At 31.2% G+C, this 25,193-nt stretch overlaps 1 non-coding gene across 1 annotated transcript; it reads left to right on the top strand.

Moving 5' to 3' along the window:
* The first annotated feature begins 24,271 nt into the window (after positions 1 to 24,271).
* On the top strand, positions 24,272 to 24,344 carry Trnar-ccu. Its single transcript has one exon. It is a non-coding gene; the product is annotated as a tRNA-Arg (tRNA).
* Positions 24,345 to 25,193: the final 849 nt, after the last annotated feature.

Here is a 25,193-nt window from a genome sequence, read left to right on the forward strand (position 1 = left end):
TTATGAGACAAAACATTTTAATTATTATCAATTTTAAAAAGTATCTATTATTTACCACAAACCTTAAAGAGTGGATTTTTAAATCACGCCCAAATTTTATAACCTTATCATCTTTTCTCTATTTTATATTATTCGGTATTTAATAACACATGTGTACAGGTAATCCTTTATTAAAATATCAAGTACGTAATACAAAAGCTTAATAAAAGCAGGGACATTTAGTGCAGCGGGTGTCCGGTTTACGAGGAGAGCCATAACAGTATCTATTCACCTGGCTTTGTCCATATTGCAGATATAAAGACAATGTTTAGTTCCTATAGGATAATACTGTATACGTTATAGATCGAATCGATGAGATATTTTATGAAAAAAGCTACGTTTTTTGGTAGTGGGAATATATGAACTGATGATTAGATATTTTTTGTGGGTAGTTGGTGTTTTGGTAATATAGCTTTGCTAAATTCGAGTGTAATTTTTGTATATCAGAAAGCAGTCATAGTTTCGATAAAACAGACTAGCCATTGCGGTAAATATTACTATTATAATAAACTAGCGGTCCGCCCCGGCTTCGCCCGTGGTACATGTTTACATTTTCTCTATAGAAGATCCATCCTCGTACTTCAAGGAATATAATAAAAAAAGAATTATCGAAATCGGTTCAGCCGTTCTCGAGTTATGCGCTTACCAACACATTTTGCGATTCATTTTTATATCTATAAGATGTAATCCACGTGATTAGAGTTTTTTTGTGTTAGCCATAAAATAATATCTCTAAAAGTCTCTCTAAAAATTATTAAAAAAATGTTTTTCATATCGCACACATAATATTTGCTCACCCTTATAAAGGATCCATGTAAATTTACAGTTTTATTTTAAAGGTTAAACCTTTCTTGGTATAAAAATAATAAATGCGGAGGGGCGGGCTCGGTGTGGCGAAACATAAATATATAAGTTTGACCGCGAGGACGATACTCTACCTCGGCTAGGGTTGGTTTACATGGCCCTTTCGAAGTAAATTATAAGAGCTCACAAGAAAAAATGGATGAAGTGATTTCAGTAAATAAGAATGGCGTGTGTGTAACTGGTATTTGTACAAAGAAATTGCTTTTGAAGGGATTTAAAAACGAATTTTTAGCATTACCATTGCTTATTAAAATTCAGCTCAACTTTATTGAGTGAATTACAATTAAACTATGACCCATCCTGTAATAATGCATTGGTTCATGAAAAGTATGTGCTTTATTATTTACTAGCTGCGCTTCGCGGTTTCACCCGCGTGGCTCCGCTCCTATTGGTCTTAGCTTACCTAATGCCTATAGCCTTCCTCGATAAATGGGCTATCTAACACCGAAATATTTTTTCAAATCGGACCAGTAGTTCCTGAGATTAGTGCGTTCAAACAAACAAACTCTTCAGGTTTATAATAATATTAAGTACAGATATTTTTGTTTTTTTTTTGCATTTGCTTAAATATACTGCCATGTAAGACAGTACATTTACGCAAATGTACATTTACCAGTAGTATAATTAATTATGTTAAATAATTTTGTTTTAATCATAGCGCCATGTAACCCCAGCAGTACTTCAGCAATATTGTATCAAGTCGAAGTGTCCACGTACAGACGTGTTTGTATGAAAAATATTCCAATAACCGCCCCCACCCGGGGGTAAGGTACCAAGATGGCTACGGGTTAGCCACTTTGCAAATTGTGTACTGGATTGGCTACCTATTGATGGCTTCTGATATGATAAACATGTCCTTGTTTTTGTGTGAAAAAAAAAGTTTTGTTGTATTGATTGCTTCTTATGTTAATTACATCATACGTACTTATTTAATATATACATCTTCGTTATATTTTGCATTTTTTTGCATTTAAATTATGAAGTGTAGCGGTCAACTGTGTAAATTAATTTAACTTTAGTTATTAAAGATAGTGTATATAATTATTATTAACCATTTATTCAAAATAAATGCGTATAAGCGTCTTGTCTGTTACAGAATACAGCTTCATATATTTAATGGTGAAATTATTCTCAAATTCAGTTCAGTAATTCATCATATTAATCAATTAAAAAAAAATTCAGCTCTACATTATCAGTAAAAGCTCTATATTTTCAAAATATAAAAAAATACGAGAAAACCAGCTGCAAGAACCACATATATCGCTCAAAGAAATAAACAAGCTTAATCCAGGATAAAAGTCTATCGCAGGATCTAACCGTGACCGGATATTAACACGAGCGCCCCCAGCGTCACTTCCGGTCACCTCACTATTATCATATTTCAGATGATATCTCAGTAGATGCTGTTTTGTCCTGGCAGTGAGGGATTGAACTATATAGTAAAGGGAAGTAAATCTAGGGAAAATACTAAGTTAGGTAGAGATAGCAGGTTTAGCTTAATATTTTAGTCTAAGGACTCTGACTTAATTCCACTGCACGTTTTGGTAGTGCAGGTATGTAAGATAATATTTGCATTGTATTAAACATCATATAATTATAATACATCTCAACACAGGTGGATGGAGTAAACAATCCATACTTAAGTATCCACTGCCGCATTTATAATACATAATACATAATATTATAAATGCGAAAGTAGCTCTGTCTGCCTGTCTGTCTGTTACTCAATCACGCCTAAACTACTGAACCAATTTTCATGAAATTTGGTATGGAGATATTTTGATGACCGAAGAAAGGACATAGGTTACTTTTTATCCCGGGAAAATGACGCAATCCCGGAAACGGGAACGGGAACTATTTTTCTTTGACTGCGCGGGTGGAAACCTAGTATAAAATACATACGAGACGCTGACCAATAATTATGTAGTTGATTTTTCGTATTCTGACTGTACTAATGGGCTAGATTCATAATTTAGTTTTTTTTTTTCACCTAATATAATGAACCTAACTACTTAGGGTATCATTATTGAAAATTACGATCTAGCCTTATACTATAGGCTAATGAGTAATATAAATCTAACTTAATTTGCTAGGTAAAGTATGTCTAAGAACGTGTCACATTTCTTAATGTCTCTATTAAGGCGAAGACACTTCGTTCATGTGTTCTTTATTAATAATTTAGTAATTAGATGTTTTAAGTAAAGTAGGTACCAATATAGGTATGTGTATAAAAGTGATAGGTCATATCGGAACAATTGAGTCAATTTTATAAATAAAGAATGCAGTAAAATAAATCGAGAGGCATCATGAAATTCGTTACACAAACTAAGGTATGTCAAGAAATGCATTCATACGTGTTGTCTAAATTGATAGACGCATACAGTAATTACTGAATATTATTTACAGTTAACAATTTCATTCTATTTCATACCCTATTACTGCAGATTAAAGTCTAATTTAGTTCAGATGCATGTGCATATACGTTAAGCTGTAGCTTGTTAGAGTAATTTGAACTGTAAAAATGGGTGGTAAGGTTTATTTTTGGTTGAAGATACAAATGGATAGATCCTTTTGGATGCGTTTATCAATTGTGCGGATGGCAACCGGACACTGAAATGAAAGCGACAATAAAAGGTAGACCGTTGATTGGTACAATCGTGAGGATAATGAAATTTGTTGATTTTTTCTAAAATCTATTAATTTTTACTGTGTATTTCGCTGGAGATAAACAGAAACCTTAATATTTGGTGATTGATCTAATAGTTAATGAATAAATAATTTTTATTTCCATGATAGCAATTTTTTCAGTTTTCTCATAGGAAGATAGGTATAAAACGTGCAACGTCCATGCTACATGCATATAAATTATAAATATTATTAGAATAATCTGTATTATCTTAAGATTAAATTAAAACAAGAGGGCTAACTTGTGTGAAACTTTCAAATGTTAAGTTAATCATTTCTAAGGGCTCTACAATAAACTTTAGTTTGTGTTTGTTTGTGTTTCAATACAACTTTTCTGGTAAATAGAGCACTCAAAAATGCACCTAAAATCAAAACTGCAACCAAACTGATGATGATATATGTACATAAGTAAATAAAGGTCAAAATTGCATACCTATCCGATTGTGTAAAGTTCAAGGCAGTCTGTGAGGTAAATATACCCTTGGTTTGCTAGGTAAATAGAGCAGACAAAAATGCTCCTAATCAATCTCAAAATTGCAACCAAACTGATGATTGTACATAAGTAAATAAAGGTCAAAATTGCATATCCGATAGTATAAAGTTCAAGGCAGTCTGTGAGGTAAATGTACCTTTATTGGACAATTGACGGCATCCGCTGAGACCGTTGAACCGACGATAGAGGTGTGTTATCATAATGCTATTTATGTTTTATATACATAAATCATTTTTATGTAAAATATTATGACTTGTATGTAAAAATATTATTTTTGTTGTGTGCGTTTTAATTGATTTCGATCTTAAATAGTACTTACCTAGTCGTATTTCTTATAAATTATTATAAGGGCTACAATTTTGAAATGGTTTTTAATGTAAGCGAATTATTTACTGGTTTTTGGAAATAGGTATTATTTAAAAATATTCCTGATATTATGATTTTGTTACCTACATTTTCAGGCAAAAAATATTAGTTTTTCTCCCAAATTTAACGTTACATAGCAAAATTATTGTATAGACTTTGTATTCAAGTAACAAGTAGAAGTAGGTAATAACTGAGAGCTCGAGCTAGAGCTAGGTCATGAATGTGTAACGTAAATGAATTTATGTACTAGGTAGGTACATAAAATCTAAAAAAACATTATATTGTATATAATTTATTGCACTCATCTTTAGTGTAAACCTACATCGTTTCATTTATATAACCAAATAGTTTATATTCAAAATAAGAAAGTCAAAACTCTCCAATTTTTTCAAAGAATACTTGGAACGTGATCTACAATCGATATCTAAGCAAAAAATATGGCTTTTCAGTCATGCTAATACCAGTCATGCTAATACCATTATGAGCGGAGTGATGCGGGTAAAACCGCGCGGCACAGCTTGTATAGAATATATTGACATAAAGTGCAGTGCATAGTGCACAATGCACATGGCACAATACCTCGGCCGGTGCGCACACGCATGATTGCCGCAATTGCCGGCAATCAGCGTCAATTTAACCCCACCCCCCTCTAGCTTTCACTTCTCACCGGTACACTCGAATACATAAAGTGTTTTATATTTATATAATAAATTCATAGCTTAAAATTTGTTCAATACGAAGTTTCTTTTTATTTGTATGTGCCGAATTCTGGGTACATTTTGAATTTTTCTTCCCCGTTTGACAATGAATATTTTTTTAGTTCTTTCTGTTTTGTAGGTAAACCGGGGTTAATTGGCTTTATAAAGGCGATAAAGTGGGAAAAAAGTAATAAAAAAAATATTTAAATATTATATAGGTATACGTAGAAGAGGCCACGAACTGGACGACGAAGCGTGGGACAACCTCCCACAAGATGGACAGACGACCTGCCCCCCTAGCTAAGTGGCTTTCTGTTAGCGTAGCGTTCAATAGAATAGACTACGAATGTATGAGATTGACTAACAGAAAGCCACTTGGCTAGGGGGGCTGGTCCGAGTGGCAGGGAGCCGCTGGATGCAGGCCGCCGGTGATCGGTCGTACTGGAAATCCTTGAGGGAGGCCTTTGTCCAGCAGTGGACGTCCCACGGCTGAAACGAACGAACGTAGAAGATTGGTGTAGGTAAATGTTTCATAAAAATTTTCAAGTTTCAGAAATAATATCTACGTATTTTATCAAATGTTTTCCATTATAAAATGATTCATCAATATAAAAATACCTTACCTATACTAATACAACAAAAAATCCAAACAAAAAGATTTATAGCCGATTTAAATATTTCTGTATTCAAATCGAACGGTTTACGTATAACTAGCGCAAACACGTGGCGAATAAAATTATGTTACAACAACAAACATACGCTTTTTGTTTATTATTAGTATCAAATTATAACGGTAATATAACTGTGGGAAAGATAGATCGGTTTATATTATGGTGGTTCTGTAGGTTTTAAAATAGCTTAAAGCTTTATGAAAAACAGATTTTTCAAATATGTAAGCAAACCACAGTTTTTTCATAATATGTTGGTAAACTCAAACTCAAACATTTATTTATTCAATTAGATTTCTTCGAGAAGCACTTTTGAAACGTCATATTTTTACATACGGCAAGACAAGAAACTCCATAGTTGCTCTTTTTAATAATGTCAGTATTACAATAGAGAACGTAGAGAACATAGATATTATTAAGGTAAGACAACTAGGGAAACAAAGCATCCTTGTCTTGATGATACGTGAAATTTACCTACCTATGATACCTACGGTGATATATACCTATAACGGGTATTGTAATTTACGATGTACACGTAACTTGTAATAATAAGGTTAAATTTTGCTCTTGATCTCTAATTGTCTATTTTGAATCGGTATTGCAGTGTAATATTTTAAATTCAAATTCAAATTCAAATTATATTTATTTGCAAGAATGTAGTTACAAATTATAGATGTTTTCATTACAATATTATGTGGCTAATACATTCTACCCATTTATTGGGTGTGCAAATATTAACAAAGAAAGTTGATTAGTTTAATTATTTAAATGTACACACAATTCAATTTTCACAATTACGCGAACGCACTACGATTTACACGATTATATCACTACACACTTCACTTATCACACACAATTCAGTTTACACTACTTCAAAGTCATAAATTCTTCAATGTCATAAAATTGTTTTACCATTAACCAGTTCGTCAGTTTATTTTTGAAAAAATTTACTGGTAGTTCCTTGAAATTGTCCGGTATTTTATTATATATTTTAATAGCCATAAATGTTACACTGTTTTTAGCTTTGTTGATTCTACACGTTGGGAAATGTAATTTGTTTTGGTATCTTGTCAACATATGCGAATTTACTTCTCCTTTCTTCTTAAAGTATTCCGGGTGATATTTTACAAATAAACATACTTCTCTTATGTACATGCAAGTTAAAGTAAGGATCCGTAATTTACTAAACAGAGGTCTACAACTGTCTCTTTGGTTCAAACCGCACAGAGCTCTGATACATTTTTTTTGTGAGACAAATACCTTCCGCACATCACAAGATTGTCCCCAAAGAATGATTCCATATGAAAGTACAGAGGAAACGTAGGCATGATAAGCATTTATTGCTGCATTCATAGAAACAGTATCTCTTAGACGCCGTAATACGTAAACGAAACGATTAATTCTGTCACAAACGTAATCAATGTGTTTGTTCCATTTTAGACCTTCATCCAATAAAACACCCAAGAATTTATGATGATCTACTTGTTCTATTACTTGGTTATCACACTTTATATTTAGGTTTATTTTGGAGCAATTCTTAGTATAAAATTGAATTATTTTTGTTTTTAATAAGTTAATTTTAAGATTGTTGTCTTCTAACCATTTTACAATATTTTTAACTGCTTCATTTATATCTCTCTCGTACGTTTCCTTTTCAGTACATTTAACAATTAGGGTAGTGTCGTCTGCGAATAAAACTGATTTGTGTTTCACTGATTTCGGTAGGTCATTAATATACAAGAGAAATAAAAACGGGCCGAGCACACTTCCTTGTGGTACACCTGATCTATTAGTTTTTTTTACTGATCTATATACGTTTCTTGATTGATTTACTATTTGTTGTACTTCCACATACTGATCTCTATCCTTTAAATAACTAGCAATCCATTCTTTGGCAATTCCTCTTATACCATATTTATCTAACTTAAGCAAGAGTAATTCATGGTCTACAAAATCAAATGCCTTGCTCATATCTAAAAATATAGCGCTTACGGGTTTTTTTTCGATGAAGGCTTGAATTATTTCTTTCACCATATCAAAGCATGCTAATGAAGTGGAACTATTTTTCCTAAATCCAAACTGTTCTTTACATAAGATCTTGTTTCTATCAATAAAATTTCTAATTCTTTCTAAGATTACTTTTTCAAATATTTTAGATATCACTGGTATTAACGCTATCGGTCTGTAATTTTTAATATCTTTTGGATCGTCTTTTTTAAATAATGGTTTTATCACTGATGTTTTTAGCGCGTGTGGAAAAGTTCCCTGTTCCATCGATAAATTTACAAGAAAAGACAACGGTTCGCAAATATGGTTACTGCAGGATTTTAATATTTTTGTACTTATTCCATCTGTTCCTACTGAATTAGTGTTATTAAGTGATTTTATTATTTTACAAATTTCGATACTGTTTGTAGGTGTTAAGAAAATAGTATTGCAACTTTCTGTAGTCAAAGTCTTTTTTATGGCATTTACATCAAAATTAAAATTCGTTTGATTTGTGATGTCAATAAAAAAATTATTAAACTGTTCGCAAATTTCATTCATTGAGTTGTATATTTTATTATTAACTACAATCTCTTCAATTTCTGTAATATTAGTTTCGTCATTAATATTATTAGATATCATTTGCCATAAAGCTTTGTTCTTATTTTTTGCCAATTTAATAAATTTTTCACTTTGAATTTGTTTTGACTTAAGAATGCACCTTTTTAGTATATTTTTATATTTCACATAATGATTCCAACTATGAGTATACATTTTTTTAATATATATATTTTTAAGATAAAGTTGTCGCTTTCTTATACAACATTTCTTCAATCCTTTTGTTATCCAGTTAAGATTAGATTTTCCTGTACTTCTCTTTATCTTAATAATAGGAAAACAGAGATCATAAAACAGTTTGAATAACTCATAAAAAGCATTAAAGCATTCATTTAAATTATTAAATTCATGTGTTTCGGAGAAGCTTAATGATGACATACATTCACAAAATTTACGAATATTCTCATTACAGTAGTCTCTTTTTGTCTCAAACCAGGATACGTTTGTTTTGCGCTTTGTCATACTAACTTTTAATATCTGTGCCGTTTCATGGTCTGACAAACCGAGGTGTAGTACTTCTGTGTTCACATTTCTTTTTATATTTGTTGCTATTTGGTCTATGCATGCATTTTTCCTAGTAGGTGTTTTTATTAAGCATTGTTTTTATTAAGTAATGAGTTCATCTGAAAACTTAGTCTTTTTAAGAATATCAATATTCCAATCTCCACATAATATTATTTTTTTATTTTTAAATCCAATCCTTTGTAATATATCCTGAAGATTTCCTATAAAAATATTTATGTTTTGACTAGGGATTCTATATATACAAATTATCACTGTATTTAAGTGCTTTAATTCTATACCACAACATTCAAATAATAAATTGCAACCATAATCCCTTATGAAGTCTAGATTGGTGCATGGAATGTCATGCTTAACCAAAATACATGTTCCACCTCTTCTTTGTTTACGAGAAAATGATGATATTAATTTATATCCTGGTAATTTAAGTAACTGTTCATTTCCTTTTTTAATAAACGTTTCACATAAACATATTACGTCAATGTTGTGTGATTTATCTAGTTGTGATATTGCCAAATATAGTTCTTCTGACTTATTAATAGCTCCGGCTATATTTTGATGTAAAATTGTCAAAAATTGTGTTTTAGATACGAAAAAATTTTGAATTTGATGGAGTATTTTTATTTTTCAATATTAAATTACTATTTGGTATGTCCTCATTTAACTGGTTCGGTTTTAGAGTATGTAAAACATTTTTTGACCTCTTAAAATAATAGGGAATAGTTCCTTTTTTTACTGGATAGGAATTGTTTTGATTATTTTGGAATGTATTGCATTTTTTTGCAGAAGCAAGCCTTTTTTTAATATTTTTGGGATTTAAAAATGTATTTGCATATTCTAAGCTGTCAATTTCCATATTTAATTTATTTGTTAAATTTTCAATATAATTAAGTCTGGAATTATAAAATGTATAATCTTCATCAATATCAATATATGTACAATTTGTATGTCCTCTTAAAAAAAGTTTCATTTTTGTATTAAGAAATTTCTCATTCAAGTAACGGTTATATTTTACATTTAATATAAATATTTTATTATTTTTTAATTTTCCCAATAATTTTAGTAAATTTGAAATTAGAATATATGGATTTTTGTCATTGGAACCTAAGCCCAATATTAATATATCTTCATTATTTACAGATTGTATCAAACTTTCACAGCTGTTTAAAATTTCACTTGAAGAAGCATGCGGTTTTGTCAAGCCAAATATTTCATAACAGTCGTTCCACTTATTTTTCCGTTTTTCCAGCATACTTATAGACAAATTTCTAACGCGTTCATCACCCATAATTATAATTTTACGTTTTATTACCTTTGTGCTGACATCTGTTATGGTTTGTTGACAATTGGTAATTTTATTTTTGTCGGTACCGTCACATTCCTTATTTAATATTAGTGGCTTAGTTATGTTATAGTTTAAAGTATTTTTATCCAAACCCATATCAGTAGTAAAGCTATGAGAATTGTGTTTTTGTTGTAAGTTAATTAATGTTTTTTGCTTGATTTTAGGATAAGTGTTGTGAATAAATATATTTTCGTTGTAGTATTTTAAAGGTGAGTGCCGTGGTGTTTTAAAACTTATATTCATTATTGTCTGTTTTATAGGCGTTTTATTCGAGATACCTGTTAATGTTTTATCCGATTTAGTATTTAAAATTATACTTATCAAATTCTGTACTTTTTTCTCACTTTTGTGTAATGTTTGTCTAAGATTATAACATTGTTTTGTTAGGTTATAGATAGATTCTTGTGCGGATATTAATTCGGTTTGTAATTTGCTTATTTCTTGATTCTCATTGAACACTATTGAGGTATTTGGAGTAGATATATGTTGACTTGTCTTTGTAGATAAATCCGTGTAACTTGAACTGGATAAACTTAAAAAAGAATCATTTAATATTTCTTGTAGATTTGATTCAGACCTTTGTTTAGGGAGTGTTTTCTTTCTGATAGTTATATTATCCATTTTATAAGTTCAAATAAAGTCGTACAATGTATATTTAAACCGTTACATAGGTACTTAATGTGTGACTAAATATTATAATTGTTGGTCAGCTGTTCTTTGTTTAATTACACCTAAATGTCAATTTTATAAGTTAAAATCTGTAATAATTGTGTTTTACTTACGTTTTGTTTCCGATACTTTACTTACTACTTATTAGGTTTAAATATAGTTACTGTCTCCAACTTTCTTTGTTCCAAATTTGACGTAACGGTCGTTGTATGTGATGGTTTTTTGAATTCCGTATTTCCACGTAAATCGCAGGTTGTTGACGAAGATAACATTAATCGCACTTATTTATTGATTACTTGTTAATTTGAACACACTTTTTTATTAACTTTTGTACTTTTAATAATTTTAAATTATTGTAAAAAACTCGAGAGCTGATGTTACGTATGGCACTAGCGCCACCTGTTCCAATTTACATCAAAATATTACACAATAAACTTATAAGAAATCTAATCTGAGTACACACTGAATTCAAAGGGTATAACGAACGAAATGAAGAATCAAAGTGATTTTGTAAGGTTTTATCAACTAGGTACATATTATTCTAATCAAAGTTGGGACAAATCCAACAAATCTTAAACCTTGAATTCTAAGTGATGTAACTAGCACTTTTTTGTGGTCTCTTTTTTAACCATAAGATATATTACGAGTTGAAATTAAGCACAATTTATATAATATAGAAATAAACACATTCACTCTTAAAGCGACCGCTTCAGGGATAAATCGCTATATTAAAGCAATGCCATTGTCCGAATAAGGTATGTTTCATTCGCGCGGCTACCTCTGGACGCGTGGCAAAGACTATGCAATGAATAAACATTAAATTAAAAGTATTGAGAAGTAATTAAAGGGCTTTTGAAAACGTTTGTTAAGAATATGAGTTTTTTTTACGTCAGTCTCAGAAAGAATCATCGATAATGTTCCTTGTAATAATAAAATCAATCACAAACTTAAACAAGTTAATTTGCATGCAAAATTGACCAACGGATTTTTTAGAAATTAGATCTAAAATCTACATTGTATTGAGGATTCATCATTCACCGAAGAACGACTCTCTCAAATTCTATTCGTAAAATTACACATTAGAATCATTTATCTATGTATATGCTTGCACGTGTCCAAATATCTTCTCAACACTATAAACCATTTTACTGTTCTAAACTAATAGAGTATATTAATTTATTTGCAAACGACAGACACGAAATTAAAGTCGCAGTTGCGTTATATTTTACTGTCTTATAAATTATTATTTTGTTTGCTGACGTTTACGGTCTTAGATTATATCGTATTGCTGAAAATGCACATAACGTTGGGTATAAAATAATTAGGTAACTGTATCGAATTGGTCATCTAGTTATAGGTACTCTACGTTGATATATTATCTTAAAATATTATAGAGTCGGTTTGTTAACATTTTTATGCTGTATTCCTGTGAGGTAATTTAAGATGTTTAAATATAAAGGTACTTACGTAAAATAAATACAAACTTTATTTATTTGGCAAATAAATGAATTTAATTTAATTGACTCTGTATGTACCGAAACTCAATATTGTGAATTTATAACGTATTTTCCTTTAGTCTTATCTATTATTATATCAATCTCGCATCTGCGCAATAATCTATGACGATATTTACCAAACAAAGCGTTTGCTTCGACCACCCCGTATTGTCCGTTTCCCGCAGCCCTATTGTTATTCTGACAGCCACCGTCACACAACCCTGCGGTTTTCAGATTTGCTGGGGATCTTTGAGTAAAGATATTGAGGTTATGATTTCATTATCTGCGTTTGTGATTCATTTCTTGGATTGTTTATCCGTCTCCAAACACAAAAAAGGAAAAATTACGAACATATTAATACGTGTGAGAAATTATAACCTAATTGTATTTAACAGGCAGATTTATTAGCAATTCACTTACTATTATGGAAAAGATATTAACATCGAAGTGTCTACCTATCCTATTTTCACAATCACAAGTTCAGTTCTTGTAGGTATAAAATGGCAGCGCTCCTACTTCGTACAAGGATGCATTAAAATTGAAACTTCGATAAATCTGTACCAAAAATTAATCTCTAAATCAACAAAGACACAAGACATAGGTACACGAATCCATGAAATATATGAGTGAATTAATGTAAAATTCCACGTAAAGTTTATTAGCAAGCCAACAGAGGGATTACTTCATAGACCAATAACTCTGGGCTTCCTGTCGTTGCGTCATAAACGCGAACCGATTTGATACTTTGTAACTTTATGAGTTATATTGATTGGTCTACTAAATTGTGTAGTCTATGACTGTGTTTACGTTTAGTGTTGAGTTAGTGTGGGTGTGAGGATTTTAGACAGGTGAAACTTTTGGTGATTAAGTAACTTTTGATTAACTAATTGATGGATAATACTTTTAATCATCGACGCAAGATATATTATGGGTATTAAGGTTATTTCCTCGTCAATAATATAGGAATTAATAGTATTGATATATATGACCAATAATAAAAGAAAGGAAAATAAGTTTATTAATAGGTTTGAATTATCGAGACGTCGCAAAAATACAAAATTGAAAAAATTAGATTTTAAATATTTATATTTATTTTGCATAACTTACATGCTAATCATAAGAAAACAATTATTTACAAAAATATTTGCAATTTAAAGTTTCGAAAACTAATATCAAGGTAACAAAGTATCAAGACTATTTAACCAATGTCTCCAGGTGGCATGTCGACAAGTCTCTCGGTTTGAGCCTTGTTTAAGAGACAGGTGATCAAAGATTAGTATATTTACGATCAGCTAACATAGTATATGAAATCGTTTTATTGCATTTAAATAAAATGAGCGATGATGGAGTTATCCATTGAACTATATTTGGAGTGTGAACTATTTTTTTTCTCCCTTTTTTACACACATTAAATTATTTAACTATCGAATAAGATATGATTTTTAGTGCAACTTTGAACGAAGGAATCATTGAGTTTGTCATTAACTAAGTTACAGATAAAAATATTCTTGTTGATAATAATTTATTCAGAAAGTTTATTTACCCTTTTAAATTGTTATTGTACTAAAGCTTAGAAAAAATGTTAAAATTATATACATTTTATCTTATACTAGAAGTCCGCCCCGGCTTCGCCCGTGGTACATATTTCACAATAAAAGGTAGCCTATGTCCTTTCTCGGGTATCAAAATATCTCCTTGCCAAATTTCATGCAAATTAGTTCAGTAGTTTAGGCGTGATTGAGTAACAGACAGACAGACAGAGTTACTTTCGCATTTATAATATTAGTATGGATTATTTGTCTAGGTACATAGATAGATACGCGATAATGCATACAATAAAACACACCTATGCTTTTACTGTGTGTTCATCATACCTCTACTATTGCAACAAAGTATCTTCTTTGATGTTAAATAATTAGACGTCTGTTGATTATTTGGGATTATCTGTTTGTTTATGAAGATCTTAAAATGAAACAATAATATAATTAGAGGAGAGAGAGAAATTAGTACTAAATAGTAAATAGTAATTATTCTTTACATTCGGAATTCGAGAGACAGAAGGAATCAGTATTTAATACGATATTTTGGTACCGGTAGGTACTTTCCTGGGGCCGAAAAAGTGGACGAATTTCTAGTGATACCCGTGTTTTTCCATTAGAGTTAACAATAAACTGAAGTAACAAAACTAACTTACTATGATATAGCTTTCCTCTTTACTGTCTTTTTTATACAAAATGTTGTTTAATAGCAATGACCTATTATACTAGTAGACGCGGCATACGCCAACATCATTGCACTAAAAAACAGCGTAATTAATACATACCTACTAACTAACGCATTATCACCAATACAGTTGTTCTCTCTTTCACTCTCACGCACGAGACATAATACATGTCTCACTCATGTACTTCGTAATAACAACTGCCGATTAAAATATAAAAAGAACGTCCAGCCACGACGCTGAATGGTGCGTGACTAAGTGAAACTCGGGCACTTAGCTGAGTTTTTTCTTGCCAAAATAGAGAGCGGGTAACGTATCTAGCTCTTTTATATATCATAGTTTAATAGATCCAATAATGATCCCTTAAATTAATAATAACATTAGTGTCGCGTTTTTTTCTTACTGATTCTACTCCAAAATATATCGCTATACCAATAATTGCAGAGTTAAATAAAATTATAACTAGCAAGACGTTTACGACACTATTTCGTTGGTTACTTACAGTTAAGTTATGTACATTCTGAACAGGTTGTATATCGGTTGAGATACTTTTATGGGCATTCCTCTGCAAATAGAAGTGGGCTGTTTGAATGTTTGTATGTGGGTAGGTTTAGAAATTTGCATACTCGTATAATTTTAAATCACATTATTGTTCTTGAAATGTCCGTCCTCTTGGCTCTTTTACTGTTCCTAGTATTTTTAATTAATTTTGCGTGTTTATGTAAATCGGTTATGTGGATTGGCTTGAAAATAAGTAGGCATACACACTTGCTTCAGTAATTTAATTTTTAATATTAATACAGCAAAGGTAAAAGAAATGTACCGATTAGATTACCTTTGTCTTTTATAATAAACTAGCAAACCGGACGAACTCCGTTTCGCCACCAGAGACACCTTTTCTTTGCTATAAACCTCACGGAGCCCGAGACCTTTTCAACGAATGCAAAACCGTGGAAATCGGTTTGCATTCTGGAGTTACCTATAGCGTCAGGAAGGAAAACCCCCTTTATTTTTATAGTAGAGAGAGTAGAGTTTTATTTGACTCTATCTAATTAAGAATTTCCTAAATAAAAATTCATACTACGTTTTTACAAAACACTACAAAGAGTAAATTTCCAAAACAACATACTAATGCAGATAAATGAACGTTTATTATTAGTTAAAAGATACACAATGTTGCATGCGTGTCGCACGCTCAAACAATCTTCAGATTTATATCGTTGCTACAGGTGTAGGGATTAGATTAATAGATATCATTTATATTATTGCCCAGTGTTTGGTTTGGTTTGGTTTGATTTCGTCTTGTTAAGTGCGGTGCCGTTGGTAACTATAGCAACCATGTGTGTACAAACTACAGTGCAAAATACAGAGCAAATTGCGAGTTGTGTGCATTTTTTTATTATTCTATAAGATTAACGCATTTAAAATTATAACTAGGCATACATTTCACTTTGGGATTTGGCAATATATTATTATTACCACTAAGTATCCTTTTCAGTCGTATTCAGATGTGCTATATAAAATGGTATTTGCAACAATGATACGGCCGGAAATCGCTGCACCCTCTGAAATAAAAATAATATATCAGAAGTAAACTGAAAAGCAATAAAAATAAATAAACTTAACTTTTGTTAATTCCAATTAAAACATTATTACATACCAACATATGAAAATAAATAAAGAAAATCCCTGCCTTAGTATTGTGAATATCGTGAATATTGTGAAAAGATTGTGAATATATGTGTGTTGTGTGTCGTGTAGTTTGAAAACATACCTACCAATTATTTTAATCGTCAATAAATTATTGCTTAATAAATCACTAGTTTTATATCAAGAAAGCTTTAACCTTTCCCCATTTACCAATTACCATCCATTACGCTGCACCAAAATAAATAAAACAACAGGTTATAGGAAGGTAAATTGCAGAATTTGCAACTGGGTTACCTAGCAGCGAGCAATAATTTAATGTTGCCTGACGAGCACAGCTAATTAACTGCAAATATATAAATGGCAGACATATTACCTGCCCCTGCATCACGTGGGACCATTCCGCTAAATCTGAGCTAATAAGGACTAGTGTTTGGGGAGGTTGGGTTGAATTGGAGAATAATATAAAGAAGCTTATTAATGTGGGCATAATGAAACGGGCATTGAGATAAGTATGAAATGAGCCCTTCCTTCCCAACTCGTCTAAATATATGTAGTAGAATTTTAAATTACTTTCATTTAAATATACGCTATTATGATGATGATTGTTCCTTTAACTCCTCGTGGAGCATAGGGCCTCAGTAAACTTTTTCCAGTCACGTCGATTTTGGGCTTTTGCTTTGACTTCTTGCCACGACAGGCCGGTTTTATTTAGTTCAGCAACCACAGATCTCTTCCACGATGCAGGGGGACGACCTTTTCTTCTACGACCGTTCAGGGGCGTCCAGTCTAAAGCTGTTTTTGCTATATTTTGATCCGGCCTCCTAAGGCAGTGTCCTATCCACCCCCACTTCCTGTAGCAGATTTGTTGGTCTATAGGTTGCTGGTTGGTTATTTTCCAGAGTTCTTCATTGGAAATTGTATCAGGCCAAAAAATTCGTAATATACTTCTTAAGCATTTGTTCAGGCATACCTGGAGTCTGTTGGAGATAGCTTGTGTTACTTTCCAAGTCTCACAACCATATAGCAGTATCGACTTCACATACGCTATTATACTACATATCAAAAAAAATGTTGCGTATATAGTGTTCTGGTTAAAAAAAAGACGGGTTGCACTCCGGGAGTGCCGGCAGAAGTGAAAACTTGATTATTAACGTTGAGCATGTTTGATATTTTGGAATGGTATCCGTTTTACGATTTTTCGATCAGGTCACGTGTCCTGACGCGAGTTTAAGATTTTATACCCATTACAGAAAAAGTGCTCAACGCCGCTAAAGAAGTTTTCACTTCAAAAATCTTCAATAAAATACTTTTTGAACTAACATAGAATGAAATTAAAACCTAAATTAAGCATTATTATTTTTCATCATTATTAGGTACTTACGTCATTTATTTCCAAAATCGCCCATTTAAAAACCAATCAAATTGCAGTAAACGTTGAACACAGCAAATTATTCCAAATTATTCTAAATACCGGCACGTTTCGCACTTCATAACAAAAGAGTTGAGCCCAACTATGGACAGCTCCAATTTGTCAGTTGTCAGCACGCACCTTAATTGCGACGGTCCCCGTTCTCCCCCGGCACCTTGATTAAACGACGGCTATTTATATTTCTACTCAGAACTTGGTTATTTTGATTTGACGTGTTTTGGCCACACTATGACCACTGTATAGATTTTAGTGTTGAGTAATTTGGTATGCGAATTAACAAATTAATTTTAAAAGTAGGTAATTATTAAAATTAATAGGTAGGTACCTATTAATTTTGATAATTTTTAATACAACTAGCTTATTTAAAATGTTTACTAGGTACACTATATTATACACTCGACATGTCGTAAGCAGTTCAATTTCATGGAATTTCAGTACCTGCCAATAGATAATAGGAAGAACACGGCAATTCAAACTTATGCTAAAGATGTTGGATTATGAAATAATTACCTATAGCGACTTTATCGAACATAAGCGCTTTTTTGCAAACCAAAATGAGTAACGAAGAGACAAAATAATCAATAATTATTATAAGAGTTTACTAATATTATAAATCCAAAGTTTGCTGTCTTCTGCTAAATAGTCAGGAGGCTATCCAGTGATAGAAAATTTTTGGTGCAATTGAACATCTCATTCTATTAGACCACATGAACAAAGCCGCGGGTAACAGCTAGTGTATTAAATGCTGAATTATCAAATAGATATTAGATAATAGGTAGGGATAGTGAGCAGGCGTGCTGCTGTAAATCATTGCGGTCAATGCGCTGTCGGGGCGCCTCAGTCGTTTTACATTCATTTGTACCTGTATTATATTAGTACAATCGCGTAGTAATTTAAATTTATAAATTGTTATTACATTTTCACGCAAAATATGTTTAATAAATACAAAATAAATATGTCTCTTGTAGCCAGGGAGACGTTTAAAACACCATAATTAGAATTTACCAGCAAACTACTTTAAAAGCAAAATAACATCATATTTTGTTCATGTTTTAAGTGAAATCTTGTATTATATACATTAATTTTATGGCTGTAGAGTCCATCAAAATGTCAAAGTCACCGCTCATAGCTATAACCCTAATCCACTTGTACAAATTAAGAAAAGGTTACCAGCCCAGCAAAAAGTCAATAAGTCTGCAATTTTTTATAATTTAAAAGATTTAATATTAAAATTATCAATGCGTAAAACCGATTCAGCGCCTGTTTGTACCACACTAGGAAGCAGTTTGTCAATGTGACAAATCGTCGGTGTTTCCCACTCAACGCTTTTAATATTTTAACGAATATTCTATTATTTTTATTATCGCTTTATATCAGATATAATTAGGATTTGTCTGGAGAATTAATGTCTGGTTGGCAAGAGAATAAGCTAAATCATGTTTAACGAAGTGGTTTGAAAAAACAAACTTATGTAGGTACAATGAACTAACTTCATTTCACATTGAAAGTAATATGGAATTTTTTTTTCATCAATACTTTGTACAAAATCAGATTTAAATCAATATTATCTATACTAATATTATAAAACTGAAGAGTTTTTTTTTTTGTTTGTTTGAACGCGCTAATTTCGAGAACTACTGGTCCGATTTGAAAAATTCTTTCGGTGTTAGATAGCCCATTTATCGAGGAAGGCTATCATCACGCTAAGACCAACAGGAGCGGAGCAATGCGGGTGAAACCGCGGAGAACAGCTAGTTTATTACTAAAATCAATAGGAACGTTTTGTAATTGGCAACCTGGTAAATTGCTTCAAAATATTCTAGACATTTAGAATTAAATAAAAAGAGAACTGACCAGTATAAAAGAAAGCTAGCCAAAAACCCACAGGTGTTTCAAATATAAAACAAATCGCACACAAAATATTTTAAAATCACTAACATTTTAACATTTAAAACTTCGTCGATCCCATTGTCGAACCATTTAGCACGAACTATTACGTACAATTTATTCATTTTCCACTCAAACATAATCAAGGTGCTAAATTATGGTTAAAAGTTTCAAAACAACGAGAATATTATCGTTTCGTCAACTTCCTGCTCCATAAAGAAGCTTACTGCGGATTTGTGCTCTGGATTTTTGTACTAAATAAATCGATTATGGTCTAGGAAGATTATTATAATAGGAGTTGCTTTATTTCCTTGTATTGGGAAAGTAGGTGATTGGGTTCAGTTTTTAACCGACTTCAAAAAAAAAGGAGGAGGTTATCAATTCGGCCGGTATATTTTTTTTTTTTATGTATGTACGCCGATTACTCCGAGGTTTCTGAACCGATTTACGTGATTCTTTTTTTGTTCGATGTGGGATGGTGTCGAATTGGTCCCATAAAAATTTTATTCGGATAGGCCCAGTAGTTTTTATTTTATGAGCGTTTTTGTCTGTAGGTATTTGTAAATTTTGCAAGTGCAAGTTTGAAGTCGGTTGTTTTTAACGCAGTTATCACTTGTGTTATGTAAGATAGACTAATAAGCTATAATTATAAAAAAAGAGTGTGTGTACTTATGTACCTACACGCGTTAGAAGTTATACTTCTTTGGCGTATGGGAAAAAAATACTAGAATATACAACTTGAACATAGTTATGAATTTTCATACCACCTAGAACTAACTTCATGCTGTTAAATTTAGGTGTCGGTGTGCGCGCGCATCGTAAAAATTCACTCTCATCATTTTTCTCCATCGCGCCAAAAGAAGTATAACTTCAAAAACGCATGTACTTATTATTTTGATTATTAAAGAAAATACTGAAAATTCGCAAGATTATTCTTTGAACTTTCAAATTCGCATGTTTTTCCTAGTTGCTAGACGCGTTATTAAAACAAACAATAGAATCATTTTCCATTCAATCAATAATTTCCATCAAACGATTGGCATGATCAAACCAAAATAACTGTATAAAAATATCCAAATACGAAGGAATTTCAACGAAAACAAAACATTTTTAGCTGCACGATAAAATTCCAAAAAACCATAATATTATTATACACGCTACCTGTGCCAAAGTATTTGCCTCGGTTGCCCCTGCGATATTCGTTATACGACGGAAAAAATAGATCACCTTGAAGCAGAATGCAGGTGATATTTATCCGACTGCTGAAGGTGGGATATGGTTTTAAAGTGTGTAATTAAGGTATGAATATTTGTCCTGAGTGTATTCCTACATGATACTGGACGTGAAATTTTGTTTCATTGTTGTGAAATTTTCAGTTAAAATCTTGCTTACCTAAATGTTAGTATTTCTTGAATTTAACTATAGATAATAATAAATATAATGTGAGGTTTCACCATGGGTAGGTACTAGGTACCTATTACAAAAAGTAAAAACAAATTAGTAAAAAATATGTAAGCTTATTTATATTCATATTTAAATTCATGCGAAGGTGCCTCGTGATCTGCTTATACGATGTCTAAATATTTTAATTTTATACCAAACTTAGTGCCAAGAACACCTTTCTCGAGACAAAGAACTTATAATAATTTAAACAATTTATAATTTTAGCTTTACTCCAAATAAATTGTGTGATGAAAAGCCATAACAAAAATCATAATAAACACCCTGTAGACGACTTTATTTGTATTGACGACCATTTATATTAAATAAGGGCAATGTATACACGAAAGGCGCATTCGCATCAAAAAAGGGTTAGAAAGAAATTTGAAATCGTCAGCATAACTCTCACATAACTAGGTTCATAATTATTTTTGTTATCACAATTGTTGTTTAAAAACTTACTTATTTGCATTTTTGAATGTAGTTAAAACAAGTCAAACTTTCAATACTTACTTACTTACCTACCTTGCTAGTGATGGATGTGTCCCTATTAATTTTGGCCAAAGTCCTCGTAGAATATAAATACTGAATTTTATGCTGATTGAAATCTATGTTGATTTACTTTTTTACACTACCCATAAAAAAATCTTACATCTCGATTAACCTTCACCTTTCATTTTGTAAAAAAAAACGCGGCGTTTTCACGCTCGTTCGTAACTCGCTTACCAACACCTGCTGTAAAGTTTGTTACCGTATGATGTAGTGACATGCGAAATTGACACTTTACGTTTTCACGGAGGAATGTTTTACTTTGAATTATAGGTAACACGAAATTTTTATATTGAGTCATAACTATTTTAAACAGCTATAAAAATAAATATATGAGGTTATTAAATGGAGTTATAAGTACTATTACAGTTATTGCGTTAGATTAGATTGAGTTGCGATGTGCGTGATTAGAAATTGGCAATTTCAATAAAATAGGTACAAACTCTAGCCCGCGAAGGTGCTCGTATTTTATTTTAATAAAAAATGCTCCTAATGTTTGTCCAATGTATAATAATTTGTTTGAAAAAAGATCGCTCAAATAAATTCAGTACGTAAAAAAAATAAGGAAACATCTACATAATAATATTATAAAGTTATGTTTTTGTCATAGTTATTGACGTTTTCATAGAGCACCTAGCTGGTGCGTTAGCAAAAAATTTAATTTTGCGCGACAACTCTCTACGCCTGTTAGCTCTTTCTAAAAAAACCGTTACACTTGTTAAATTTTAATTTAAAAAAATGTGCACCTTCAAAAACAATGCAATAAAAAACATCTGTACGCTCACAATTAACTCTTTGCAGGGGGCGTGGATGAAAATAATGTAAGAATAGATTTTAAACATCTGCCATATTGCAGGCAATGACATTCAGATAGACACGTGTATTCATATTCTTAGCTAGTTAAAAAGCACGTAAAAATTATAAAGATGTTATAGGAACAGAATTGAATAGATCGCTTATATTTATAGGGGAAGGTATCAATGTATTATGTCGGTACCCGATTCCACAGACGTTTTAGAATTGTTCGACTTATTCGTATTTTAGATTTTTTAGAATCATAAAATAAGTAGGTAGTACATGTTTCGAATATGACCATAATTTATTAGAAACAAAATTAGATAAGATAAAAATAAGCAAAACCTATAAATCTATATGTTTGTTTCGGTTAGCCGAACCAAGAGAGAGATTTATATATAGACCTTCCAACCCAAAAGACCCTGTTTATCATATTATTATCAAAATACAAAAAAGAATATGTTTGCGTTAATTGAGTAGCTCCTCAAGAAAGGTACTTATTGTAATTGAAATTCCTACACATAAAAATGGCAATTACCCCTACACAAGGTAAGCGAGTGTCAATCAAGATGTCTAGGGGAGCTCCCTCTGTACAGTGTAATGTGGAATAGAAACAGAGACTTTTATTATTCTCATAGTAGGTATTTACTTGAAAATAGAAAGCTATCGGTTTACTATGTTATGGATTTGTAGAACTTAAACGTGATTAAATATATAAGTAGAAAATGCAATAAAGCTTATTTAAGCTTTGTCGCATGTTGAAGAGATAAAGCTAGAACTAGAGTTACGACCGAAGTCGGTAGTTTTTGTAGAGTAAGTACTCTATAAAAACTAATGATGATTAAAGAGGTGCTATTTTAAACGCTCTGCGTCACTCTAATTTTAATTGAATAATATTGTATCTAAAATAATTATCTTTTAATGAAATAATATCAAATCAATGTAAAAATACTTATTTATTGCCTCTTTAATATTTAAAAACACATTATGATTCCCAATGTAATCCTTATACCTAATTTTAAATTGCTCATTATTATGTTCTTTAATTTGTATATTTTTACACAATTAGGTATCATTTAAAATTGTGTTTTCAGTCTCTATTGCGATCTACTCTGTGCTCCCAAGATAGCACTCATTTAATGGCATACCGATTGAGTTTTTATTTATATTCGGACCGCAAGAAGCACGTCTGTATGTTAATCAAGGGCTTATAGGTGATTGTAATGAATTAGAGATTAGCCCACGCTTTTAAAAGCTTTTAAAGTAATTGTTTATTTTACGGGTAGGTGCAAATTTATGTAATCGTCAAAGTTTGTGGGGAATTTTGTAGATCTGTATTTTATTAGTCTGTGTTTTTTGTGGATCAGTGTTTGTTTCTCTCGTCAAATTTTTATTATTTTTTGTAATTAATCGTAAAAAACACTGTTGACGAAAGGCTAAGAGATAATAATTTAACTGAAAGAAACTAGCCAAAATTGTTTATACTTCCAAATATAGGTAGAATGTAGATAACAACTGCATTGCTTATAAGCGATAGTATATAATAGTATATACTGTTTTTTTAACCGACTTCAAAAAAGGAGGAGGTTCTCAATTCGACCGTATCTATTATATATTATATATTTTTTTAAGGTAAGTACTTAATAAATCTCAGGATAACAAATTCATAGGTAGTCGGTAGCTATATTAACCAAATTATATATACAATTGCATATTTTAAAAATATAATTAACTGTACAGTTAAATCATTTTAATTATTTTTAAAATTAATAATGTGTAGATAAAAAAACTGAAATTTTATTTTATAAATACACTGGGAATATAAAGACCTATTTCGGAAATATTTCCATCGCCCCTGTGGCCTAATGGATAAGGCATCGGCCTCCTAAGCCGGGGATTGTGGGTTCGAGTCCCACCAGGGGTAACCAGTCAACTTTTTATTTTAAATGTACTTTTAAATTTTTTATATTTTCATTTTAAATTGTTTTTTGTACTTGATAAATTACATTTAGTTTTGCATTGAAATTATATCATATTTTTGTTTTACACTAAATTTTATTTCAGTATATTATTATGTAGTTGAAGGAAGAAACCGCAAATAAATAATCAATTACATCATCATACAACATCAATTTTACAATCAAAATATGCGAATAGATTCCCAGAAAACTAACGAACCTCGTACAAAACTGCGTAAGCATATAAAATCACTTCAAAGTAGTGTTATGGCGCATAAAATGTGACAGGACATACAAGATACTCATATTTTATAGTCGGATAAATCAAATTAAGGTGGCCCACTTAACGTTACATAGAAACGTTTTTAACAATTCCTATTTTTAGATGAGTGACGTGAAATGACGTTCTATTATGAAATATAGATTTTTTTTATCAACAACAAGTATTCTCTCGAACATTTTTTGTTTAATTTTTATAATTAACGAAAGTAGAGCGCAATTCTTGGAAGTATAAAGGATTTGGGATAAGTATCTATTTCATTATTTTTTCAAGGGATTCATAAAATATAATATACTGTCTTATCCATTATTGGTTCATAGATTCACACTCAAACTGAAATATAAATTAAATCATGATTCATGATTTTTGTTGCAAATCTAATCTGTTTTTCCATTTTTGCAACATTTCTCATAGTGGTTACACTACATTCTTATTAGCATTCTTCCCTAAATGGACTATCCATCACAAAAATAATTGTTCGATTCGAAACAGGAGTTCCTGTGAAAAGCGCAAGCTTTATTTTATTGTTTTCTAT

This window comes from Colias croceus, chromosome 7, assembly GCF_905220415.1.
Source record: "Colias croceus chromosome 7, ilColCroc2.1".
NCBI classification, from domain to species: Eukaryota; Metazoa; Arthropoda; class Insecta; order Lepidoptera; family Pieridae; genus Colias; species Colias croceus.